Source organism: Arvicola amphibius, chromosome 7 (assembly GCF_903992535.2).
Source record: "Arvicola amphibius chromosome 7, mArvAmp1.2, whole genome shotgun sequence".
In the NCBI taxonomy this organism is placed as follows: Eukaryota; Metazoa; Chordata; class Mammalia; order Rodentia; family Cricetidae; genus Arvicola; species Arvicola amphibius.
This window is the reverse complement of record NC_052053.1, coordinates 32,713,466-32,738,756: the sequence shown is the minus strand read 5'-3', so window position 1 is coordinate 32,738,756 and position 25,291 is coordinate 32,713,466.

Sequence of the window (25,291 nt, the reverse complement as noted above, 5' to 3'; positions counted from 1 at the left end):
TAGATGCAAGAAAAGATACATTTGTTTCGATTTCAAGACATTACTAGTTGAAGGAGCTGTGGGAAAAGGAGCATCAGAGCTGATGTTTACATAGAATTACTTCCAATTTACATATCTCAAGTCCTCGTCTCTGATAGGAGTTTATGAATCATACAACATGAGCATTTATTTATAAATACAGTACAACGCGCTTTTAAATACTCCTCCCAAACATCAAAAGTTATGTCTGCCGCCACACAGCCCCTTCTCTCAAATTATGAGCAGGAAATACCCTTTCTCATTTACAAAGACCACAGTTTACCATTGAACACTGGATCCCAAGCCCTCCAGTCTCCCAGTAGCTCTCCAGTCTCCCAGTAGCCCTCCAGTCTCCCAGTAGCCCTCCAGTCTGTCTCCCAGTAGCCCTCCAGTCTCCCAGTAGTCCTCCAGTCTGTCTCCCAGTAGCCCTCCAGTCTCCCAGTAGCCCCCCAGTCTCCCAGTAGCCCTCCTGGAGCCTCAGTCATTCAGCTTTTTTTCCTCGGTTTCTCCATGGTATCCGGTGCCTGCGATTCTTCCTGTCTTTTCTCCTAACAACATGCTTGTTTGAGTTTTGGGCGTTGTGTATCCGACTTTGCCTTAATCCATTTTGGTGCTGATCCTCTTCCACCTGATATTAAATAGTTAAGATACTCCTTCTTATGCTAGAGCCTCTCTGTAGGCAAGCTACTAACGGAGTTTGCTCATTTGTAGACCTTATTGTTCAAAATTTTAAATATACGAAATGTTGACTCACCTTCCAGCGCCACCTCTTCTTGAAGGCTTTAGAACTGCATAGTCAAATAACTTCTCAGGGTTTTTCCTTGATACCCACATTTAAAAAAAAAAAAAAAACATTCCAAATTCCGTTTCTAGCCTCCCCTCTCACTGTGACTTACATCTGTGGGTTCTAGAATATGACTTACTCCTCTGGAAAACTCCTGCCACTGAAGTGGAAATAACAGAACTCTATCTGGGCAGCCACAATGGTCTCCAGCTGATTTTCTACTCTCACACCCAACGTTTTCTCTACATGGTAGGAGGGGTGCTTATCAGTACAGCGCTGATCATGTCACCCCGTATTTAAATACTTTTGTTTGCTAAATGCCACATGGGACAAAATCATCGTCACCAAGAGCTCAAACATGTTGTGATCGCTTTCCCTTTGCCCTTAGCACAGGCTTGTGTCGTCTCCTCTCACCGTGATCTTTCGCTTGTCTGTCAAGGGTTTACACGTCTATGATCAAAATTCCGAACTGTTTTTCACCTTCTTAGTTGTACCCATTCTTCAAGTTGCAAATCAAAATTCACATCCATAGGCACGAGGTTTCTGAGCCTGCCCTCACCTAGGCTAGAACTCCCACTCTCTATTTCTGTCATAACATTTCCTTCCCAGAACCCCACTCTGTCGCCATGAAAACAGGCAAATTGTTCGTTCACATCCCTCTCGCACCTTCGTTCCACCGTGGGCACCGCCTGTGCTGCATTCCTGATCAGTCTTTGTTGCCAGCACAGAACACCATAGGAAACATTCAATTAGGATTTGTTAGACCAACAAATACATCAAGGCTGATTTTCCCAGGAATTGTTTCCTTAAGATACGTTTTAACGGTGTAAGTAGAAGGTAGGCATCTTAGCTGCTTTTAAGACATAAAAATGCAGAGGTCCTAGAAGCAAAATTATTGACTCAAAAGTAAGTAATAAAATAAATCGCAGGATGAAATCAATATACTCAATTATATTTCTTTGAAATCCAATAGTTGACTAGAGTTTCACTCATCTCTTACAAAGTTACAGATAAATTTCATTTAATTTAGGAAATGAGTGCACTTGGATGCATTTGTATAGCAACTTCAAAAATCGAGAGTTCTGTACTTACATCATTCCTTAAATGTTTCTATAATCTATAAACTTATATATAAAGATACTAAAAGAAATTTCTCATGCTACTGAGGCTATATAGAATAAATTGATGTTATCTTAAAAGTATTTCAGAATCAACACTATTGTGGTATTTTATTTTATATTTTAATAAATAAAGGTTGCCTGAAGATCAGAGTGCAAAGCTAGCCACACTAGTCAACCATACAGGCCAGGCAGTGGTGACATGCTCCTTCAACTAGCAGCCACACTAGTTAACAATAGAGGTCGGGTTGTAGTGGTGCACACCTTTAATCCCAGCACTAGAGAGGAATATAAAATGGGAGGAGATAGGAGACAGGGTCTCAGTCTGCAGTCAGTCTGCAGTCACCTTGAGGACAGGATCATCCAGCCTTGGTAGGCGTAAGATCTCTCTATTGGCTTGACTTCTTTGCTTTTCTGATCTTCAATTTGAGCCCCAGTATCTGTCTCTGGGTTTTTATTACTCATGCTACACAGTACTTTTCTTTTCCTTTAAATGTTAAAGGCAATATTGACCAAGCCTAATTCCAAAATAATATTGAATTTAAAATAATCATGTTACATGTACATAGTCAATTATATTCTGACAAATTTATTCCAATTTAATAAACTGTTGAAGATATTTTTGAACAGCCAAGTCTTAGAAAAAAATTTACTTAAAAAATACTAATTTTATTTTTAATATTATGGTTTTGATAAAGAAAATGAATTCTAGATTGTGAAATTTTTTCTCTGTCTTTTTGAATTTCAAATGTGATTTCTCAAAAGTGTTTGACATATTGGATGGATGAGCTTTTGACAGCAATTACTTCATCACTAGAATTACTACCTAACAGTTACAAACCACGTGGACCTTAAGAACAATAGAAATAATCATCTTAGGATACAGTATGGCTTAGCGAAATCACTTTCTCATTTAAACCATATGGTTAATTTATTCAAACCTATGAATGAGGGATCTAGACCAAGAAAGTCAGTAACAGAGTTAGTATTCCCAAGAATTCTGATCCCAAAAGCCATGTTCCTAAGCCCTCTGTTGTGCTGTCCCTGAAGGTAAGCCAGCTAGGTGAGCATTAAAGATCCTGTACTCAGAGCCCTCACAGAGCCCTTATAATTGCATCACCAGGAAATAAAACAATGTGACTTGCTTTTTGGATCACTTTCATGAGTGTGTGACACACACGGTGTGCAGGAATGAACCCCATTTGTGAGTTCGTGAGAGTATGACACAGGTGTATGGGAATGGATGCCATTTGCAAGAGTGTGATGCACACAGCGTGTGGGAATCCCATTTCTGCGCATGCCTTCATTATCAGCCCTTTGCAGCAGCCATACCCTGGTTTAGCATGGTGCTACCCTGGCCTTTGGTAGTTACAGTGTGCAGATTGTACCAAGAAGTTACAACCTGCAAGTCCCTAAAAGCACCAACCCAAGACAGCTCCTCTGTCTTCAGTGTGCTCAGGAGAACAAATCTTCCTGTGATCGAGATTATCATCAATTAGCTAGCTGGACAACACATTTTAAACATAAAATCATTTTACTAACATATTCTTTTACCTACTATCTTCTATGCCATGATCCGAAATTATATTCAATCATTAGTGCCAGCTTTTGCAAAATTTTTAAAGATAAAGGAAACATTAAGAACAGAATTGTTCTCTTCCTCAGTACCCAACAAGAATTTTGCGATTTTAGAATATAATCTGTATAAAGACAAGAAATACAGATGCCATAGTCACATTGCTAAAGTCTTCTGCACACGTTGAAAGCATTTGTCATTTCATAATATGCATTTCACGTGTAATGTAAACATTGTTTTCCTTATCTTCAGGACTATTTATATAAGAAAACAATATAACTACCTATTTCTAATTTGGATTATTTTCTGAAGGCCTCTCCAAAAGGTGTCAAATGTTAATTCTGAAAAATCCACCCCACCCATCACCTCTGTCTAAAATAATTAACTCTGCACAATGAGTGAGTGGGTAGTTAAGGTGACATCATTCATAGTTTTCTGAACTCCAGAGCATTTTGTAAAAATTGCTTTTGCAATATTAATAACTGCATACATGGAAGTAATGTCTCAAAAATTATTTACTGCCGTCATCGCCGTTAATTCCTTTACTTTGCTGTCCCATCGAGTAATATAAAATTCCTCTGCTTTTCATCTCCACCCCTGCAATCACACACAGCTTTGAACGGGTCAGGCCAGCCAGCCCCCCCCCCCCCAAAAAAAAATGCTTGGAGACTCTGTTTTCGCACTGAAGTGTGAACTTGGAGGCTTTATGTTTTCACACCAAAGTGTGAAGCAAACATTCTGCCTGCAATCATTCTTTACATATCAGTATACTTGCAGTACTTGCTTGAACTCTACCCCAAATCTGCCCAGATTCAGGCCCTGCCAAAGGTTGTTCCTGTGACGGAACATATGACTACCCAAGTCCCTTAGGTCAAGTCTCATGATAAATCATTAGAAAACCAAAAATTAAAAAAAGTCCCTGGAGTACACTAACTGTTTCCTGAATTGTAATTTGCTATAAAGAGAATGCTTTGCTTCAATATTTTGGATAAACCTTTACCCAAGTTATAGCTCAATGTACTGTCTACTGTGTCTTAGGGAGAATTAAAGAACTTGAGCTTGGCATTGAGACCTCTGTCCGTTTTCAAGCAGATGTGTATTATAGTTCTGTGGTGTTAGCTAAGGAAAATTCTGCCTCAGTTGTCATACTTGGTCTGTGCCTTGGCAGCTAGAAATCAAAGACCTACGTTTTGCAGTTCACAGCTCATGACTAGTTTCCTCACAGCCCCCTCTCTCTAAATCAATTTTCCCATCTTCTCTGCCACACTAATGGATACAGAGCAGGCTGCTGAGTGATACTCATTCACTACCCTGTGAGGTCATTGAACCAGTGGTGATGAAAAATGTCTCTCCAAAATGCCCTTGTGTTGAGCATGTTTAAGAGGATAACATAGTCTCATGAATAAGGGGCTTGCTATAAATATAAGGCTTTCTCACCCAACTTTTTACCGGAGGACACATTCTCTCATGGCATCTATTTGTCCCTTCTCTCGGCTGACTTCAGTTGGTAGTAACTGATCTAAATCAAGGGTTGGGAAATAATTTACAGAGTGAGGTAGTAACCAGTAAATATTTCAGACTTTGCAGCTCATAAAATGTCTGTTGCAGCTATTAAACTCCGCCATTGTAATATGGAAGCAAACGTAGACAACTATATAAACTAATGAATGTTCCAGTAAAACTTTATTTTACAGAAACATGCTATAAGCTGATTTTAGGCCTGTATGTGTGTAGTTCAGTGTGAAGGTTGGCTATCAGTTTGACAGGAGACTCAATGAAGGGACAGACCTCTGAAGGTCTGTGAGGGCATTTCTAGATTGAGCTGACTAAGGTAAGAAGACCCAGCCCCAAATGCGAGTACACTCTTCCACTGGACTTCAGCCTCAAACTGCGAGTCAAAAGGAACCCTTCCTTCCCCAGTTTTCTTTAATCAGATATTTCGTTATAACAATGAGCAAAATCATGGATACACTGATTTCTGATTCAAATACTTTTAAAAACTGACTTCTAACATTTATTTTAATATTTAATCTACTTACGTTCAGCATTGCAAAATACTTTAAATATTTTATTCAAGAAGAATAAAGTATAACTCTAGAACAAAACAAGATTCAGGAATTCTGTATTATAAACAAGTGAGACTTATTAAATTTTCAAGTTTTATTAAAATCTTGAAAACTAGAAAAGTTGTCTAGAAAAGTATACTACTACCCAGGGGGAAATTAACAAATAGACACCACACAAACGATGTATATACTACTACCCAGGGGGAAATTAACAAATAAACACCACACAAACGATGTTCACAACCAAAGGGTTCTTCGAATACCAAGTGCAAGAAGATACCTTGGTGTAAATGATCCTAGCGTTCAGGTGTAGGTAAAGGAATGCGCATTCCAAACAGAGCAGTGGTGTGCTCCAGCAAAGGTGTAACAACCAGCAGAGTCCAGAGGCAGTCGTAGTTTGGCTGCAATGTGAAAAAAGCAGGAAAGAAATGAAAGGTCACGACAATAAAGGGTTAACAAGGATGCCAAGCTAATCAGTTGAGTTTCCAGGAAGTAACACGAAAACAATTGGGTGTACTGGATAAGAGACAATTGGTGCTGGATCTTCACTGAGAATCATCATGAATCTATCTAACTTATAGGAAAGAAGGAAATCTGACCACTAATCCTGCAAAAGAACGATGTTCAAAGTAGAGGAAGGGAGAAAGAGATAAACATTTTTTTCCTTTGGGGTGTACACAAACTACTACCTTTAGGGCTTTTTGAACTGCACTTTGACCCCACAGATTTTGATATGGTTTACTAGCAATTGATAATCACTGTCTTTGTAAACCATTATTACAGTTATTTGTAATATCTGTGTGTGTCCATGGTTGTTAATGCGGGAAATAAAAATTTTAGAATCCTGATAAGAAGGATGTTGCAAAACCTTAGGTATTACCTTAAAGTTAATGTTTCCTGAGAAGAAATGAACAAATCTGCCATTACCCCTAGACAGGACATCAATAATAGACCAAAGAAATGATTCTACACAAATCTAGTTTGATGAGCCAATGAGTTTAGTTAGGGTTTTTGTTTTTTTTTTTAAAGGAACATGGGCAACTAATGTTGATTATTACATATTTTGGGGAAAGGGATGGACCTTGGCATCTCATGCACTTTCCTACTTGTCTACTGGGTCTTGATTGCTCATGTTGGGAATTACAGATCCTCTGAATGATCTGGGAGCTAGTTCTGGGGAGGCACAGTCAAGGCACAGTGAGTTCAGAGATAGCATGGTCTGAAGGGTTGAGCCAATCAAGCTGAGCAGTAGGCAAAAATAATCATGCTTCTAAGTCTGAAACTTGAAGATTGGAGACTCTAAGTAGAATAGACAATGGCTGTCCAAAAAGAGGTAACCCCAAAACCACCATTTGAGTCATTCTAAGATGATGTTCAGACAGGGTCGCTCGTACTGTGGTGGCACAAGAAGAAAAACCACAAAAAGAGAAAATGCACTGTTCAGACACCAAGAGACCAAGGCTAAAAGAGATCCACAGGAATGAATTGGCCAAAATACTAAGGGCTGAAAAACAGGCCTTTGGGCTGAGGGAAGATGTCAGCATTCACCCCTGGGAGAAGAGCAGATGGGCTCCAGTAGAACCCAGGCTACAGGGGGCAGAGGCATGAGCTGGGTGCTGAATTACAAGTAGCAACTGTAAATCCTCTTGAGAAATTTGGGAGGGGTTTGCTCCTGGGCCACTATAAATAACAGGAATGCAGGAAGCAGGAAGTGAGAAGATGAAAGGGACCTCTTAGTAACAGGAGAAGAGTCCCCAAAGGACAACGTTTGGGATCAAATAGCCCTGAGGTTGCAACCATCCCATGGTATGATGCGAGCCCCTCGAGATGTTTGCCACCCAAAGGTTGGAGGGTGCTGGCTTTAATAGCGGGACAGCTGGCCAGCAATCACCATCCAAAGCAGCTCGAAAGCCCCTGAGTGCAGTCACGTGAGAGATACATGACATGAAATAGCTTAAGAAGATGAGGCTTACATATGCAGAAGCGAAAACTGTGAGAGAAAACACTTTGATTGACATACATATGAAAAAGAGACCATGATAAAACAGTGTGTGAATTGAAATAATGACCACATATTACAAACTAATGATGGAGATTTTTTATTTCAACAGAGTGTGAGGGCAAAGCTGCATTTGGTATATATCACTCAGCCATTGTTGGAGGTGGCTCTTGCTCCTTCAGGGAGCCCAGGGAATGTCATCCCTACTATGCCCTAGATAACCACATAGACTCACAGACCAGCTTGTCTCGGGATCTGTGTTAGGTTTCTGGGTATCCCAGATATCCCTGAATTTGCCTCAGACAACTCAGCCTTCTGTCAATTTTTTTTGGAAGCTCAGAGTTTCAAGGTAAAAACAATAAACAATTAGCAAGATGTCACCAAACCATCACCTATGGATACTTAGCTTTCTCTTTACACATGGTCTCTATGCTATGGGGATTTACTGTGATGGGAGCCCAGCCCAGCAAGGTTTTCACGTCCATCAAGTAACATGCACCTAAGAACAGAGACTTTCCTAAAGCCCTTTTCTCCTTCACTGCCATCTGTTCAAAACCCTTTAGCCTTGAAGTACATTAAAAAGTGGGTGCTTGTGACCCAGACCCAGATCAGAGAACAGTCATCACGCTGGCAGGGTGAGATGAAGACATCACCATTATTTCCTATGTGGCATGAGCTGTAGCCCAAGGTGCTTTTTGAGATTTTGCTAGCATCTGCAGCAGTGAGCCATGCAGAACTGAACGGCCTAGGGAATTCCTGGCTTCAGACTTGGCTCTTGGAGAATAGGCTTCCCCTCATTATTCTTTGGAATGAGCCACCCAAATAGTGGGTTTTCTGGATCTTATAACTCCACCAGCTCAGACCTGGAGGACTCCATCACATCCTGAAACAGCAGGGCTGAACTCAATTCCGTGAGAAGGCAGACTAGATTAGGTGATGTGATGGGACATTCCAAATTATCCACAGAGCCACAGAGCCGTCCAGCCACAGTACTCATCCTCTGGTCCCTGGAAAACTTGTGGTCCAAGCAGTGCAGCTACAGTCTTGAGTATCTTCTCCTATTTCTGTGAGGTGTGATCTTTCTTGAGGTTGGAAATGATATCATACCAAGTAGTGACCTCATTCTTACTGTACCTAATCACATACTCTCAGTGGTCCTCCCAGGGGGGCCAACAGACTTACAATGGTCTGTCACAGGCCTCTTTATAGTCTTTGGCAGAATGGGAAATAAAAAAACACTAATAGTATGACCACCCAGTAACTACTCAAGGACCACCCAGTCAGTCACTTAGAAGAGGAACTAGCTCATCACAGATAACTGCTAACTGCTTCAGGGTACACTTTCCCATTGCATGTAGGAGACATTTCCAACTACAGAGCCATTAACCAATGGCCCACATACAGCTCTGTCTCTTGGCTTCTGATTCTCTCTGATCTGATTTAGTACCTAAATAAAGCAGAACTTGAAGCTCAATATACCACCCCAGGATCTCTCAAATCCATCGTCTTATGAAAAAAAAAAAAACTTAAGCTTTCTGCAGTGTAAAAAATAGCATAATTTCATAAAAAAAGAAAACAACAGATTGTCATCCATATTTGCAGAAAATATTTTCCCCAAAGAGTTAATATTTATATTACTTAAAAGCTCATATAAAAACGATAAGAGGAAATGTCTACTTTCAGTTATCAGCAATTCCTACTTGAGTGTGAAATTTATTCTCTTTTTGCCTCGGTCTTTTCATGAATGGATGCAGGTCAGAATCCCAGCACGCCAAAGGATCAATTGCAAATGAAACAAAGAAACGACGGCAAATGCAGGGACCTTACCTTCCAGCGTTCTAACATCAAAATGAGAAAAAGGCGTGCAGGGTGGCAATAGTCAATGTTACTAGCTAGTGTAGAAACATAGACTAGAAAATGTACTTTATCTGTTGTAGAACACAATGAGGCACAGAGCCTTACCATAGTCGATAAGGTGTCGGGAAGACCATACATCATTAGTCCAATCACTACCCATGCAATGCAAACTGGCACAGCCATAGGAAAGCCATTTGCAGTAACTCGAAAATACAAAATATTTATCTCCTTCAACCCAGTATGTCTATTCTAGACATTTCCCTTTTATAAACAGCCTGAAAGATAGTCAAACTGGAAGCTCAAATGTTTTCACTGCTATGAGATTCGTTATAATGAAAAGGTCTAGAAACAATTTAGTGTCCACTATCAAGCAAATGATTGATTAAATTACGTAAGGTAAAAAGCAGAGACTGCAAAAATCACATGTGAATTGTGCTTGCATCATTACCTGCACTTTACACAGGAACAAAACCGAATGTGAAATAACTGTTGGCTTTTCGTGTACCGATTGTATTGGGACAGTTTTTACTGTGCGCTGATTTTATGTGTTATTCTTCTTCTAAGAAGTAATGTGACACCAGCCCACAGTTCCCACCTCACCTGGGATATCTTTGCCACTCAGCTAGATGAGATGCTCCCTTCCTAATGGTCCTTTCGAGTGTTTTTCCTACCACATTGCAGGCAACACTACTATCCACCACTTACCACGGCATCCCCCATATTCCTAGACACGGTAACTTTGAATAAAATGGTAAGATACCTGAACAAGGTCCAAGTACTGTGCATACATTCTTATATTGTGCAATCCTGACAGCCACCCACAAAAAAGGTATAACAATTGCCTTCATTATTCACTGAGACTCACCGGGATTACTATCCCATCCCTAACCATGCAGCCATGCCTACTGCTCCAGTATCTGAATTAGAACCTGGGTCAGAGAGATGAATGAGCAGGTAATGGTTCTCTACCAAGTCTGTTAGCCCAAGATCACTGGGCCCCACATAGCGAAAGGAAAGAATGAATTCCTTCGAGTTGTTTTCTGATTTCCACAGGTACACCATGATACACAGGTGTCCATGTATGTGGGCGGCTTTAACTAGAAGACACTGGAATGAAATTATCTTATCTCTAAGGAGACTTGCCAGAAGTCCAAGGCTATAAGGTCTCAAGACCAATTAGTTCTCACGTGCAGCTTGTTTTCCTAGAATCTCTTTAACTTCCTAGCCTGCAAAGTCTATCCAGAAGGAAGTGGTAGATGATGCTGGACAGTAGATGTTTTAAAACATTCACCAAGAAAATGACTCGAAAAATCTACTCAAAGCTCAGACAGGAGGTGGAAGTCAATTCTCAAAGTCCTCAGTCCTCACCCCTTCTCTGCCCCACTCCCTCCTTCTCTGTTCAGATCCTTCTAAAACTTCCACCCAACACCTTAACCGACTTTCAATACTCTTTTCCCTCTACCCACAGAATTTACTAAAAACAAAAGAACACATTAGCATCCAAGTGTCTATGTGTAACTTCCCTTAAGGTCATCAATCTGAGAAGGCTTGAGTCAACGAAGCAAATCCCTGTTGTGAAGCTTTAGATTTCCAAATAGCCACTGGAGCAAGAAATGGCTGGAGAAAGGCGGCTGTCGAGGAACCCCTAAGAAGGAAGTTGAGGGGCTGAGAGGCATGCCCCGATCTGCTGGCAGACAAAGGGCTTGCCTGTCTTTGCATGCATGCATGCATTCAACTGCTTTCTTCAAACCACAAATATAGTCCAACTATAGTTGCACATCTTAAAATAAAAATGGGTGCAGGTTTCTTTCAACCCTTACATGGGTTTCAATCTTAGATTTCAGGAAATGATTTTCTTGAACGCACTAGGAAACGTTCCTATTTGTCATAAGGTATAGTTAAATAAAGGCAGCAGGTAGGTAAAAGTGCCCTGGTCACATGGTTTCTATAAAGGATCAGTGCGTCTGTGTGACACGAGGTGACACAGCACAAGGAACTGGAAAGGACATTTGCCGAAGTTCTTAAAGTGGCCAGATTGATCAAACCTGACATCTGTCCGACTTAATAGGACTGATCTAAGGAACTTGGCTCTTCTCTTCCTAGCCAGTGTTGGCTGCAGTTGAACCTTGTTAACAACTGAATTAGCGTCAAACCAGATAAGATGGACGGCCGTTCTACCTATATCCTGGCATGTAGGCGCAGGCAGTCCTGTACGTAGGCCCAACTCATTAAGAACGTGTTCTCTCTGAAGAAAAATTTTCCTGAAACCACCCAGTGACCTTAATTAGAAATGCCCTCTTATTTGACCAGAAGGGTATCTAACTTCACAGTGCAGCGTATATTTTTTTCTGATTAAAGAGCCTCACCTGACCAGGATGACACTCGTGCTTCTCACAGTGAATAGTCCAGTCAAGACTCCGGCTGTGCTCCAATTATCCTGAGACAACAGTCTGCTTAACAGGACAGGCAGTAATTGAGCACTGAGTTATTCTAACATAAGAATCCATACAAATGGATTGAGCCAGCTCTCCTCCCAGGGGGGTCAGCGTGTGGAACAGACATCCTAATTATCCACAGCTAGCTGAAGCCATACATGCTGGGCCTTTTCTGGTGGCTTCTTGGCAGTGAGGAATGAAGAAGAGCTCGATACATCCACATAGGTATTTGATCTTCAGCGTCAATAGCGGAAGGATTCCGGGCTTTACATGAGGCAGAGTATATGTTTAGTAGTCCTGGAGTCCATGCCAAGTTCCCTTCTAAGCCTCCTCATACCTTTGATCTTGATGGTGAATTTTGTAATAATGAATAATGAGTAGCATCAAATACTGAAATTGAAAATTCCATTAATTCTCTCCTAACAAATATATTAGCAAATACTCTTAGCACTTAATCCTCCCCCACTTTCTCCTTCGCCTTCCTTTACTTCCCTTTTCTCTATTGGAATCAGAGATAATGAACTATATATTGACTTTTATACATACATACATACATACATACATGCATACATACATATGAAAGTCAGATCAATGAATAGTTATCTTGAGACATAGCATGAGAACTCATCTGCTAATAAATCTGTTATAGTCAGACACTTCCACCCACTGAACCTAAATCTCACAATATATTATGCTCTCTAATACAAGGAAAATCTAATGTAAATTTTTCTTCTTGTGCACAGAGAACAAAGGACCACTATAAGCCTATGCAGAACCTGTTTTCCTCTCCAGCTTCACTTCCCTTGGCTGGAATTCTGGTCCCGTGATACCTGGTGAATACCCCAAGAAAATCCCATACAGACAGGTGTAGCAAGACTATAAAAAGCATTTAACTCAAGCGCTGCTGAATAGGCTACTACCCATCAACCTTAAATGCCCTTCTTCCAGGAAGCCCTTCTGCTACCTCTTGCTGGAGGTGAACTTCTGTGCATTCTCATCACACCTCATTTTATATTTATATGGTAATACTTGTCATGATGTTGGCAATAATAAGGTTAAATTGTTTGTGCATCCATCAGATTATGTCTGAAAAATGTCTCTATTGCAAGCAATTACTCCTATGTCTGACTCATATAAATGTCTCATTAAGTGTTAAATGAATAAAAGAACAAAAAAAAAAGAAATGGATAAATGAACCTAAGCCTGTTGCCTATAATATTCCTTAACTTCTTCTTTTGTTCAGTTGTGGAAACCCTTCTTAGCCCTTAGCCAAGCAGATAAAACACATCTAAGAACTAATAATAATAAGGCAATAACTATGAATTCTATTTTAAATTGTATTGTGGTGATGACTGAATAAGTCTATGAACTTATTTTAAAATATTGACATGCTACTGACTTTATGGCATGTAATTATATTCATTGTATCTATTAGAAATCTGATGGCCCACAGTGAGTGAGAGCATCTCAGAACTCAAAACAGTTTAGAAAGTGGTCTGAAATGAGGAAGAGGTGAACTATGGAAACCCCCCTTTTTTCCTATGAGTGAAACTGTTTGTACCTTCTGAAAAAGACATTAACTAGGTCCCACGCAGTAAACGTGTTTAATGAGAGCATGAGAGTTCACGTAATGAAACTGGCCTTCTTCCAACTTGGTGGAAAGGAACTAACCTAATTTCAGAGCTTGATTCATGGTTTGAAAGAACAACAAATTTGTCTCATTTATCCTACTTAATTGAATTAATGAGTTGAGTTCAAATGAAATAATTTAACTCAAAAATTGTGCTGACAATAAATTAAAAGCAATAAATTGTTGAAATGAAATTTTATTGATTCAATATTTTCTAGTTTCTCATCAAATTAGAGTGTTGTCTGTTTTTAATTGGTGCCACTGTATTTTATATCTCCCTAGATGTTTTTTTGGAGTTTTCCAGGTCTTTGCTGTAGAGTTGACAATGTCACGAGCTCTTCATGTTATTCTGACCTCTAAGGTCCATATTATATAAAGATATTTCCTTTTCAATTTTTAATCATTGACTTAAGAGAGTGTTCTTTTTAACCACAACTTTTATAAATAATGATGGATGTTTTCATCTGTCACTCAAAAAGCATCATTTTTCTGTCTCTTATTTTTCTAGTCGAACATGAGATGGAAGAGGGAAATCCCAACCTAATAATGGCGTCAGCCCTCTCTTCTTTGTAGAGATAGCCTGAGGTACAAATTCAGTCGGCAAATAACTCTTTTCATTGCCAAACTGTTAAAACACAGGAGAAGGGTTGAAGACAATGAATTCCTGTTGGAAACATCAAAGTTAAGTGTACTCCTTGACAGACATTTAATAAAATCAGATATGAAGAACAGGAAGGGTAAGTTGTTACAAACATCAGTCGGCACGCCTTGCAGTCCTTGGTGGTCTGAGATTACCACTTTTGCTTCCAGTGTCTGTGAATAAAGGCTGCTCCCCAGTTGCTCCCAAGTCTTCGCATCTGAAAGAACCCCTGTGCAGTTCTAAATCAGACTTATTTGATATCTGTTACAGAGACTTCATGGTCTCGAAAGAAATTGCTGATTTACATTTGTGACCATATTTCCAAAGAAAATAACTTTTTTATGAGGTGAGGGGAATGTGAGGGGCACAGAGATCACGTGCAGCTGTCTGCATCAAGCAGTTGTTTTCTCTGTCCATTTCAGGATTCGGCACTCCAATGAGTGGCATTTCAAGACGATACGGGGGTCTGCTCTTGTCGTTGTTGCTTTTCTGATTTAAAGCAGGTGTTAGATCTTTTTTTTTTTTTTTTTTTTTTTTTTTTTTTGTTTTTCGAGACAGGGTTTCTCTGTAGCTTTGGAGCCTGTCCTGGAACTAGCTCTTGTAGACCAGGCTGGTCTCGAACTCACAGAGATCCGCCTGCCTCTGCCTTAGATCTTTTTTCTAAGTTGTGTTTTGTTTTGTTGCGATTGCTATTTCTGACACTGAACAGAAAAGCTTTTAAATAACTGTCCTCTGTCCTTTGGCCTAAACCAGTTTCCAAGATTTAAACTTATCTGTCAAAGACTATGCAACAGATTTAAGAACAAAGTGGTTAGTTTTGGATCTTCAACCTTTCCTGTGTTTTGTAAGTAGGTGTTTCTAAGTCCTTCATGGAAACAGCACCAACCTCTCTGGTCTACTTAACAAACAGCATCTTTTCGACCCACTCACTCCCTAGTGATGATCTGTGGCTTAATTTCAATTCTATGGACTGCGCCCAATTACTTATTACACTAGTCTTGAACATACATATGGAAACTTCAGAACCAAGATTGAGTCCCCAAAACAGAAGTTGTTTCCTGAAGAAACAGTAGCAATTTTTTAATTGTTAATAAAATAAAATTTTGTTCTTCAATTGAAAAGTGTATCCAAGAGGCAGGCATGTACAGAAGGTTTAGAATATGATACTCTAGATTTTCCTGAAGAAGACTTGTGTTCTGCTGGCTGCAGATAATTACCCACATACCTATGAAAGAATCTTTATGGTTTTATTTAGTAGCAATTGAATATATAAAAATACCATGCAAGTTTACTTCTGAGCAATTTGATTCAATAATAAAAATGGATACATCTCTTCCCCACCTCATATTGTCCAAAATTTTTCAGCATCTTCCCAAGGCAGGAAAGAGTAAACACTAAAAGATGTATCTGGCTGATAGGATAAGAATTAAAATAATGAAAAGCACTTTTCTTTGGTTATTCTCAAACAGACCATAAATATTTACATACATTATAAAAGACCTTAACCGCTCAGTGAGAGGTAACACTTGACACAATGTAACTGCAAATACTTTACAATTCCAGTGGACTTTGTATCACATCTGAAAGAGCTTAACACAGAGAAAAGCCCACAAGATGACTGGTTTTTGTTCTTCATTTCAAAAACATGCAAAAGAAACAGAATTTATTGAAGTAGCATCTATATGTATACACAGTTTAATCCAAAATGTCCTGTAAGAACTCAAAGAGTAATACAAAACTCTGAAGCTCAGGACCCAAGTTAGTGCATCGTTTCTTCCCACATCTTCACAGGAAGGTAAGTGGAGACCAGAAAGTCAAAAGTCTCTAGTTCAAGAGCAATGTGAATGTTTACAGGTAGATCAAAGGAAGCCTTATTAAGGAAGCCTTATTGTTTAACCCATTTACTACTGTCCCTATTACACGTGTGAAAGGAGGACTAAGGGTCCTGGATCAAGGCATTCTCCAAATGGTCCTCATTAACTTATCACCTGATAGCCCAGCAGATCAAAATTCTAGTCAATAGCCCTCAGTTCAGTTGAAGAACTCTGGGGGACACTAAATGGCATGGCGCTAGTACTCTTCCATCCAACCACTGACACTATTAGCTATTGTGTTTTATTTGGTTTTATATGCATGGTGTGTGGAGGTACAGGTGGTATATGTATGTGCTCATAGCGGTGTGTGCATTTGCAGGCATAGGTGTGTGTGCATGTGTGTACACATGTGTAGAAGACAGAGGGCAACTTTGGATGTGGCCTTCAATCCCTGTCCACCTTACTTTGGAGACAAGGTCTTGCACTGGAGTGCAGCTCAATTCTGCCAGGCTGACTAGCAGTTAACTTCGGATATCTGCCCTTTCCGTCCCTCAGCACTGGGATTATGCACTCTTCTGGGAGTGCCAAGCATTTGAACTTGTATTCATGTTTTCGCAGCAAGCATTTTACCTACTGAGCCATCTCCCCACCACTCTATTATTAGGGATTCTCCATATGAAAGTTAAATTTTATGGTTTCCTGGCATGAAAACAAAGCAAGGACTGCACATGTGTATGTTCACATGCGTGGATGTACATATACACGTGGGGGCCAGTGTGCCATTCCTCAGGAGCATCTACTGCTTTGCTTCTCTGTGTTTTGCTTTTGAGACAGACTCCTTCACTGGCCTGGAGCTGACCAACTAGGCTAGGTGGACAGCAGGCCCCAGGAATCTGTCTAGCTCTGACTCTCTAGTTCTGGGATTATCAGCACACACCATGATGTTCAATTTTGTTTTTACGTCAGTTCTTGGAATAGAATCTAGTTCTTCATGCTTAGATGGCAAGTACCTTACTGACTGAGCCATCTCTCCAGCTTCGTTAAAAATTTTAATTTTTTAAAAGAAGAGTTTTGCAGACCATAGCCCTCAGAGAAGCTCAGGTCTCTAGCTCGGTCCTCTATTTAGTCTTTTTCTCCTAAGTGTATGATGTTGAAATTGAGACGTTTTCCCCCCAGTCATAGTTTTGGGTCAACACAGAAAACAAACATAAAATTCTGACAGTCATGCCTTTGCCCATGGAGTCAGCAATGAAGTCTCTACTATGGTAATTCACTTTTAATATTTATGCGACCGTTTCTTCTTAAGGTCATGATCAACGTGAAGCTCTTAGCTACTTGTTGTCATTATCATAGGGCTAATTAAATTATACCGTTTGTTTTCTATACTTTGAAATGTGGTCAACGTTGAAAGAGGCAAATCTGCAAGCCATGGGGTAAGGGAGGTGCGAGTACTTAGATAAAACTCATATAAGACAAGCACTTGTCACCTCACTTCTGCCCCACTGGGTACACTCTTGAACATTCCCGAGAGACGAGCTTCCTGAAGGACGGCTGGCAGAGCTCTTCCTCCAGCTTGGAAGCTATGCCTGCACACAGTCTGCACTCCTGGTTTGTTTTATAACTTATAAACTGCACAGCCCATTGCTTTTAGCTCCATCCTGTTGGTTTCATTACAAAGCCGTCTCACCGGGTAAAACCGAGATGGCTTCCGATTGATGGCCAGCATTCTTCTGAGCCATTGACAAAAACCTTTCAAGCACATGTTGTTCTCCAAAAGCCACCTGCATTGTCTATAAAAAGTGTTTCTACCATTTTCATGAATGTGGCCCAGTTTCTCATGCAGTGTTCATTCTGGTCCAGTCATCCTTAAGCACGGTGATTCCATCTTTGCTCTGGGTTTTAACAGCTTTTTCTAGACAGACATTTTAGAATGCACTGAAATGTCCCTCTGTATCACTTTGCTTAGAATAAGCACTGTTCTCTATTGTCAGCCGTTTCCAATTTCCCCACCAGAAGGGAAGTTAGAGAACCCATATCATTTAAACAAAGGAAAAGGCTCCAGGAGCCTCCATCATATAAGTGTCAGAAATGGAAGTCATGGCTCTGACCAAACTGCTCAGGTATCAAGAAGTATCCAGACCTGGAAACCAGATCTTATATCAAGTAATGCAGGCTCCTACCTGTGATCCCACATAGTCTCATTTTCTCTTTGCATGTTCTCCCTATGTCTGAAAAAAAAAAATAGTATGTGTGCAGAGCAACTCAACAGAGTGAAGAGAATTCTAGAACCGCAAAACTAGTTTTTAAATCCTCAAGCAAATGAGATATTTTGCCTTATCCACTGTGGTAGCATAACATAATTCTATGGACTCTCTTTGGGAAATCAAAGAACATCTACACACAGTTTAGGGAAAACAAATTCTAATTGGGCCCTGTCTGTAACCCCTCAGGCCTCCTGGCCAATCGGCGCGAACACATCTTTAGTTCTTCGGGCAACGCTTCACACTTGCCATTTCTCAGTTTTAAGGTGTTGCTCTCAACTCAGGAACTGAGATAAAAACATTTCTCCCAGTGTAAGTGTCTCAGACTCTCCCCCACCTCTACCCCAGAGGTGCTAAAAAGATGGAGTACATATACATACGACCAAGACCAGGGCAGCCCGGGCAGCTTGGCTTCTGAGCTGCAGGCATGGATTGTGATTATACAACAGGATGATAACAATGAACAACTAACCTTGACGTGGAACAACATGAATCTTTCAGCACGTGAACCACTCCATTTTTCTCCTTAGGAGAGGAGGTTCGCTTTCACTTGGCCTGGAGGACTTTTTCATTATTTTCCAGGAAACGTAGGCAACCCACGATCCATATGGCACAAAAGCAACAGCCACTAGAAACAGCAAGTAACAAGGGACGAATAAAGTTTTGAACCAGCAACTAGAATTTATCATATTCTCTGCCCTCCCCCCACACACAAAAAAACAAGCTAAGAAAACTGTCCTCATGCTGAAGAGGAAGATAGCTCTCAGGGTTTCAGGTGCTGGTTAGCTATTTTCCAACTTCCTGATAGCTCCCTTGATCAGTGGTGATAAGCCCTGCTAGAATCATCACATTGCCGCTATGACTAATTCTATAAGCATCCTCAAATAAAGCCAATTGAGCATTCAACTGCTCTCACTGTGGCCTAATTCTTAACTGATTGACAGTCAAAGAAAGGTCATTGGTGACAAACATACATGCTAAAATCTGGAGGGGGGGAACCACTTGACACACACTGCCTCTTTTGGTAGCTTAGATTTACAGTTTCATTTTTCTTTCTTTCTTTTTTTATTAATTCAAAGGCCATGAATGCAGATAGTTTTTCAGTTGTCCTTGAATTTCCTGACTGAAAGGGTTTTTTTAAGCTCTCTCGAGATGGCGAGATGTGTAGCTGAAACAACTGCATCTTTTCAACCCTGGTCTCAGCCCGTCAAAGATTTTGATGAGCGACATACATTCAGCAGATTTTAAGGAAGAGTGGCCCTTCAGTGTCTAAGGCCTTTTCAAAGCACAGACCCTGGGCTTGCGCTCTGCTTGCACGGCTCTGCTCATTGGCGGGAAAGCGATATTTTGCACCACATCCTCGCATATTGATATGTTGAGGAAATAAGCAGCAAACATCCATCTGCTGAGCCTGTTAGAAGGATGAACACCCCGTGTTCAGATGGTTTTCACTCAGGTCTGAAATTCTGTGTTCAGCATAACTTGGGCTTAACTTTTCAAGACAAATTTTAATCCACTTAGATGAAATTTGGCCCTTCTCTTAAAAATGAATAAGAGTAATAAAGTAGAAAAGCCAGCCATGTTGGATATTGTCAAGATATTTCTGCCACCAGACTGTTGTATCGACGCTTAACAAAAGGCAGTTTGCTTTATTTTCCTATTTGAAAAAAAAAAAAAAAATCAGTTACTGCTCATTTACTGATGATGTAAATCAACGTCCCGGAAGACATACTTAATCTATCATTCCTAACAAACTGTTTTCAAAAGATCTTTACACTCATCCATCAGTACCCTGGATTACACAAGCGCTGCCTGAGTTGCAGATATTTTAAAAGCTTGAAGGAAAGCAATAGAATTCAATTAAACAAGCAAATCTCTGGCCGACGTGGTACCCACTGGAAACTGAGCCAAACGCTGGTGGGCAAAAGGCAATGGGAACTGAAGGGCATAAGTCCCTGGACTTGTCCCTCGCAGTGTTTCTGCTTTCTTATGGGAATGGCAGCTCTTCCGGGAGAGCTATGTCCTTCTCCCTGACTCTAATGTACTTTTCGTATCATAAAGGTAGGATTGATGATTGTTGCAAACTGTGTTTCAAGGGACAAGAAAACAGCAAAGAACAATGAAGTTGTTTTATTGAGTAACAGCTAAGCACACAGCTGAAAACTTCTTAGTTATTATCAAAGGATAAACCATTGAGAGAACATGAACAGCAAACTGAAAGTACTTTACTGATGTCAGTTTTAATTTCCTTTGTGTGATACTAAGACAATACCATTATATACTCATTTTTTTCCCCAATACTAGGGATCAAACCCAGGGTTTTGCTTAGGTTGGGTAGATATATTCCCAGTATAATATGAATATATTAAAGTCCTTTAGTTGAATATTAACCTGAAGAATCTTAGTAGAGTCAATACAAACTAATCTACTCCTTTTAAAATTCAATATATCAAATCTTGTCAACAGGCAACAGATCCTGGAAGTATCAGATGATTTCTGGAGCCATTGTGCGGTCTTAGTGAAGAATCAAAGACTATGGGAAACAGAATTTGGATCAGGAGAAGGTTAAAAAAAGTTTGTAGTCCTGTGATTCTCAGACTGTCATAGGTACATAGATCTCTAGGGATTTCTGCAAGGCCAGCTCTGAATTGCAGGTCTGCTGTGAAGGCACACCCTGGCATTTCCAGCCAGCTCCATGGGAGCTAGTGTTGCCACTTGCTGGACCACGTCTTTAAGTAGCCGACATCTCTAGTCCAACCCTTAGGATTTGGAATTTCCACAGAACAAAACTATTGCCTATGGAAAAAAAAACATTAAAAGGTTACAAAAAAAAAAAAAAAAAAAAAAAACCCTAGCCAACATTATTTCTGTGAGGAAATAAATGCCATTGAAATAATGAAGAACAGGTGAGTTTTATATATCCAAATGTATACTCTTCCTGCCCCTCCCCCCACCATCAAACCACATCTACATAGCATTTCTTAAGGACCATTTATTTATCAGTTCACCAGTCCCCAAAGGCACCAGGCCCCTTTATACCTCTGTCTCAGCATGACTCGCTCTCTCATCCTAGAATATTCTTCCTCTTTTTCCACCAGGAACCTTCCAGTCCCTCCTATAAGACCCAACCCACTCTCACATGAAGCTGTTTGCTGAAGTTAGGGGTCCTTCCCTCTGAAACAAGTATGAACTTCTTCTCTGCCTCAAGGCGAATGCCAAAGCAGAGCGTTTTATCCACAATCTGTTCTCTCTTTGAGAGCAGCCACCTGCCGTGCTCCTCTCCCTGCTACGAGTGCCAGGCACAGTGTCTGGACTGGAACAGATATTCAGTAAATATTTATCGAACACATGAATGGACATAAAACAGAAACTAATACGGCAGATAGCAAATGACTATAATTCACTTAGTGGGTCATAGGTATTAAAGAGAAGAAAATTCACCATACAAGTCAATGCTAAAAGGCATAAGCTTTGACGCCAGAAGAGACATTCAGAGATAGATTTCCCTAGAAGAAGGTATGAGCTGGTTCTTGAAGGGCCCATCGCTCTTAGAAGAAGGGGAGGAAGAAGAAAGAGTTAGCAGTGGGAAAGGATATAATTACATGCTGTATGTACTGAGGTGATCGTGCTGACTGGGGCAAGCAACACAGTATTACAGATGTCAAAGGAGCAGCATTGGCTAAGGCCTATGGGGCGATTGTAAAACTTGACATTGGAAATGGGGTTGTTACTACTTTCTCAATGTCACTCTTGGGCGAACCAACATGAAATCTTTCAAGTTCTATCACTATAACCTTTCAGTCATAAACCTTGAAAGTCATCTCCATGTAGATAAAAGCCATCTCACCTAACAGTATCACCCATAATTACATCACATCTCCTCATCGAACTATTCCTCTTCTAGTCTCCTGTTAGCTTTTACTTCTCTTTCTTGGATGAGGGAAGCCCTGAAGAGTTGGGAGAAGCACCAAGGTATGTGCAGATCTTGGAGAACTTGAACTGACATCAAGGACTTGTGAGAAGAACAGAGTTCTGAATGAGGTATACTGCTTCTTCTCCTCTGCCTCCACTACAATCTGGTGTTGCCAAAATCCTGGCCTGAGAGGCTATGCCAGTTCCTATACCAAGTTACACCTTCAAAGGCAGGTACCAAGGCACTAATAATCCCAAGAGAAGAGCGATGAAAGAAGCTAGTGTTAGTCACTGTTGCGTTCATCTCTCAGGTTGCTTGCAGCAGAAAATAAGTCCCACAGAATATGGTGCAGGTTATGGTGATACACATCTGTGGTTGTAGCACTTAGGTGGAGAGACAGGATGATCAGGAGTTCAAGGTCATCCTTAGCCACTTAACAAGTTAAAAGCCAGCCAGGTTTTATGAGACCCCATCTCCTCTAAATTGAAATTCACCTCTCCCCTCTTATAGAAAATCGCAATCTCAAAACCCAACATAATTTTCTCTCAAGAGGAGCACACAGCTGAACAGATTGTTCCTCCGATTTGAAAAAAATCAGTAGTCCTCATCAATGACACAAATTTAAAGGAAATCTTCAACCGTTGTTGTCCTCAGAGAAAATAATGAAGTAAACTGAGCTCAGGAGTTTCCAAGGAGAAAAAAAATGTTCTGTGCGATAATATAAAGCAGCATTAAAGCCACGGAGTGTGGGATTCCACAAGATTCTTCACACTTGTTCTTCAAAGGAATGGTTTTTTCTCTTCCGTCCTTCATGACAAAGAACCTATTGCTGCTCTTCCACAAAGATGTATGGAAATGTGTACATACAGACGTGGCCAAGCGTGTTTGTGTTCATGCGTGTGTATGGGTGGATTTTATGTACTGATTAAAGGTTACAAGTAGAGGAGAGATGATGCGGCGAAGATTGGAAATAACCAAAAATAGTCCTTTTATAATTATTCAAGTTTAATACAAAGGGAGATAAGGGAACTTACAGAACCAAGGGTCCAGCGGAGTGAGCGCGGGGCAAAACGAACGGGGGGCCTTCCGGCTCCCCAATCCTATTTAAGGGGCATGGCTACCCCGCTGGAGCAGCCACGCCCCTGAACGCAGGGATTGGGCCAGCTGCCCCAACATCTCCCCTTTTTTGTCTAAATAAGACAGATTCAGAAACCAAATACAACTATATACAATGGGAACTGATCATATAAAATTACAAAAAGTAAACAATATCAGGCGAGAAGTATATAACGAAGAATTTTTCTAATCACTCTACTTTGAGAAGTCTAAATAATCTAGAAGGTAGCTACCATTATCTAATCTTCAACCCCATCAAAGATCTGAGAAGGAGAGTAAAATTACCAAAGCAACCAGGAAGCACAAACGAGAAACTTCCAAAATGTGCAACAGAAGACAGAGACAATTGACTACCTGGGCAACCACACGAAGTCTTGATAGCAATGTTGAGGCAACCAACTTTGGCTGAGGCCTGAAAAAACCTGACATACCATTATACAATGGCAAGGAACCTTTAGTAGAACTATCCTATCCTGTCTTGGCAAGATAAGACAATTCTGTTTTATCCACTTATGGATATTTTGTACTTTAGTCAGTAATGGAGGTATGGGCTTTTCTTTGCCCCAAGGCCAGTTCTGCCAAGTAGAAGACAAACTCCCAGTGGAGTGTCTTTGGTGCTCAACGTTCTCTCGGGAGTAGAGCATTGTTGCCAGGAGTGATTGTGTCTCAAAAATACAAAACTGTAGGTTAGATTAAAGGCCATGTTCTACAGTTCTTCAAAGAGGTTGAAGATTATGCTATCTATACTAAATACAACCTCTATGTGTCTAAAAAACCTGATTGTCCTAAATATAAATATGACCAACATATAATTCTCAACACTTATGTAACTGTATGACTAATAGAATAGACGACTGTGCAAAAAATGAAGACAATGATTTCCAAATGTAAACAGGGTCCTTACATAAATAATATCTGAGGTAGAAATGTACAGTGCAATATGGTAAACAATGTCATTACATAAATAATATCAGAGGTAGAGATGTACATTGCAATATAGTAAACAATGTCAATATAACAATTGTTTCAAACAGAGGTGGTATCATACTCTCATATAATGTTCAATATATCAATATACAAGAATCAACACTCATATAGTTTTTTTTTTTAAAAAAAAGAAAAACAATAACTCACAAAAATCAATTATTCCTTCAGATCACCAGTTAATCCCTCCCTCCCCCCCCCCCTTTTTTTTTTTTAATACATATAGATATACACATAAATTATACCCCTGAGTCCATATAAAGCCTTCCACAACCCGACCACCCTATACCAGCCGCCAATTAGTGTCCCTAAATCTGAGGGTAAACATTGTTGGGAGGGGGGGGCGTCGTCATCCAAGATTGCTTCCAGCTGACATAGGGGCGACTTTTCTTCCCAGGGGTTCCTGTGAAAGCAAATGATGGTAGAATACCCAGGGTAACATTTCGTCTAGGAAAAATGTGTCCAGCCTCTGAATTTTTTTTTTTTTTTTTTTTTTTTTTAAAAATGAGGCCAGAACGTTGTCAAAAATGTGCACCATTCAAAAGTGTTCTGTGCAATTGGTACCAAAAAACAGGCCAAATATTAGCGCTACTAAAACATGACGTCATAATAACTATTTGGAGTTGATGTTGCGGGGCCCCGTCTTCATCCTGGAAACTGCAAAGATTACTGAAGAAAAAAAATTTTTGTCGTTTGTTGTGAGAGAGATAAGCATTATCTACAAGGACACATACAGACGTATACGTGCATATCTTCAATGAAAGGTGCATTAAAAACAACCATAGATATGAATGAAGGCAAAGAAGGCAAATATATTGGTACCATTATCAACATTATTGTTATTAACATTCTGTCTCATAATATTACTCCTAACCTGAGACAGAAACTCTGAGAAATCTCTTATAAACAAGCTTGGAATTGGAGAGGGACTGGGCCAGAGTCCAACTCCAAGAAACCAGCTCTGAATATCTATGAAGAAATGCATATTGACACACATACAAAAATTGTTTTCTATACTCACCGAGCTTACCCAATGTTAATGCTGATCCTTGTTGGGTTGCAATTGGTTCCAATTCATCA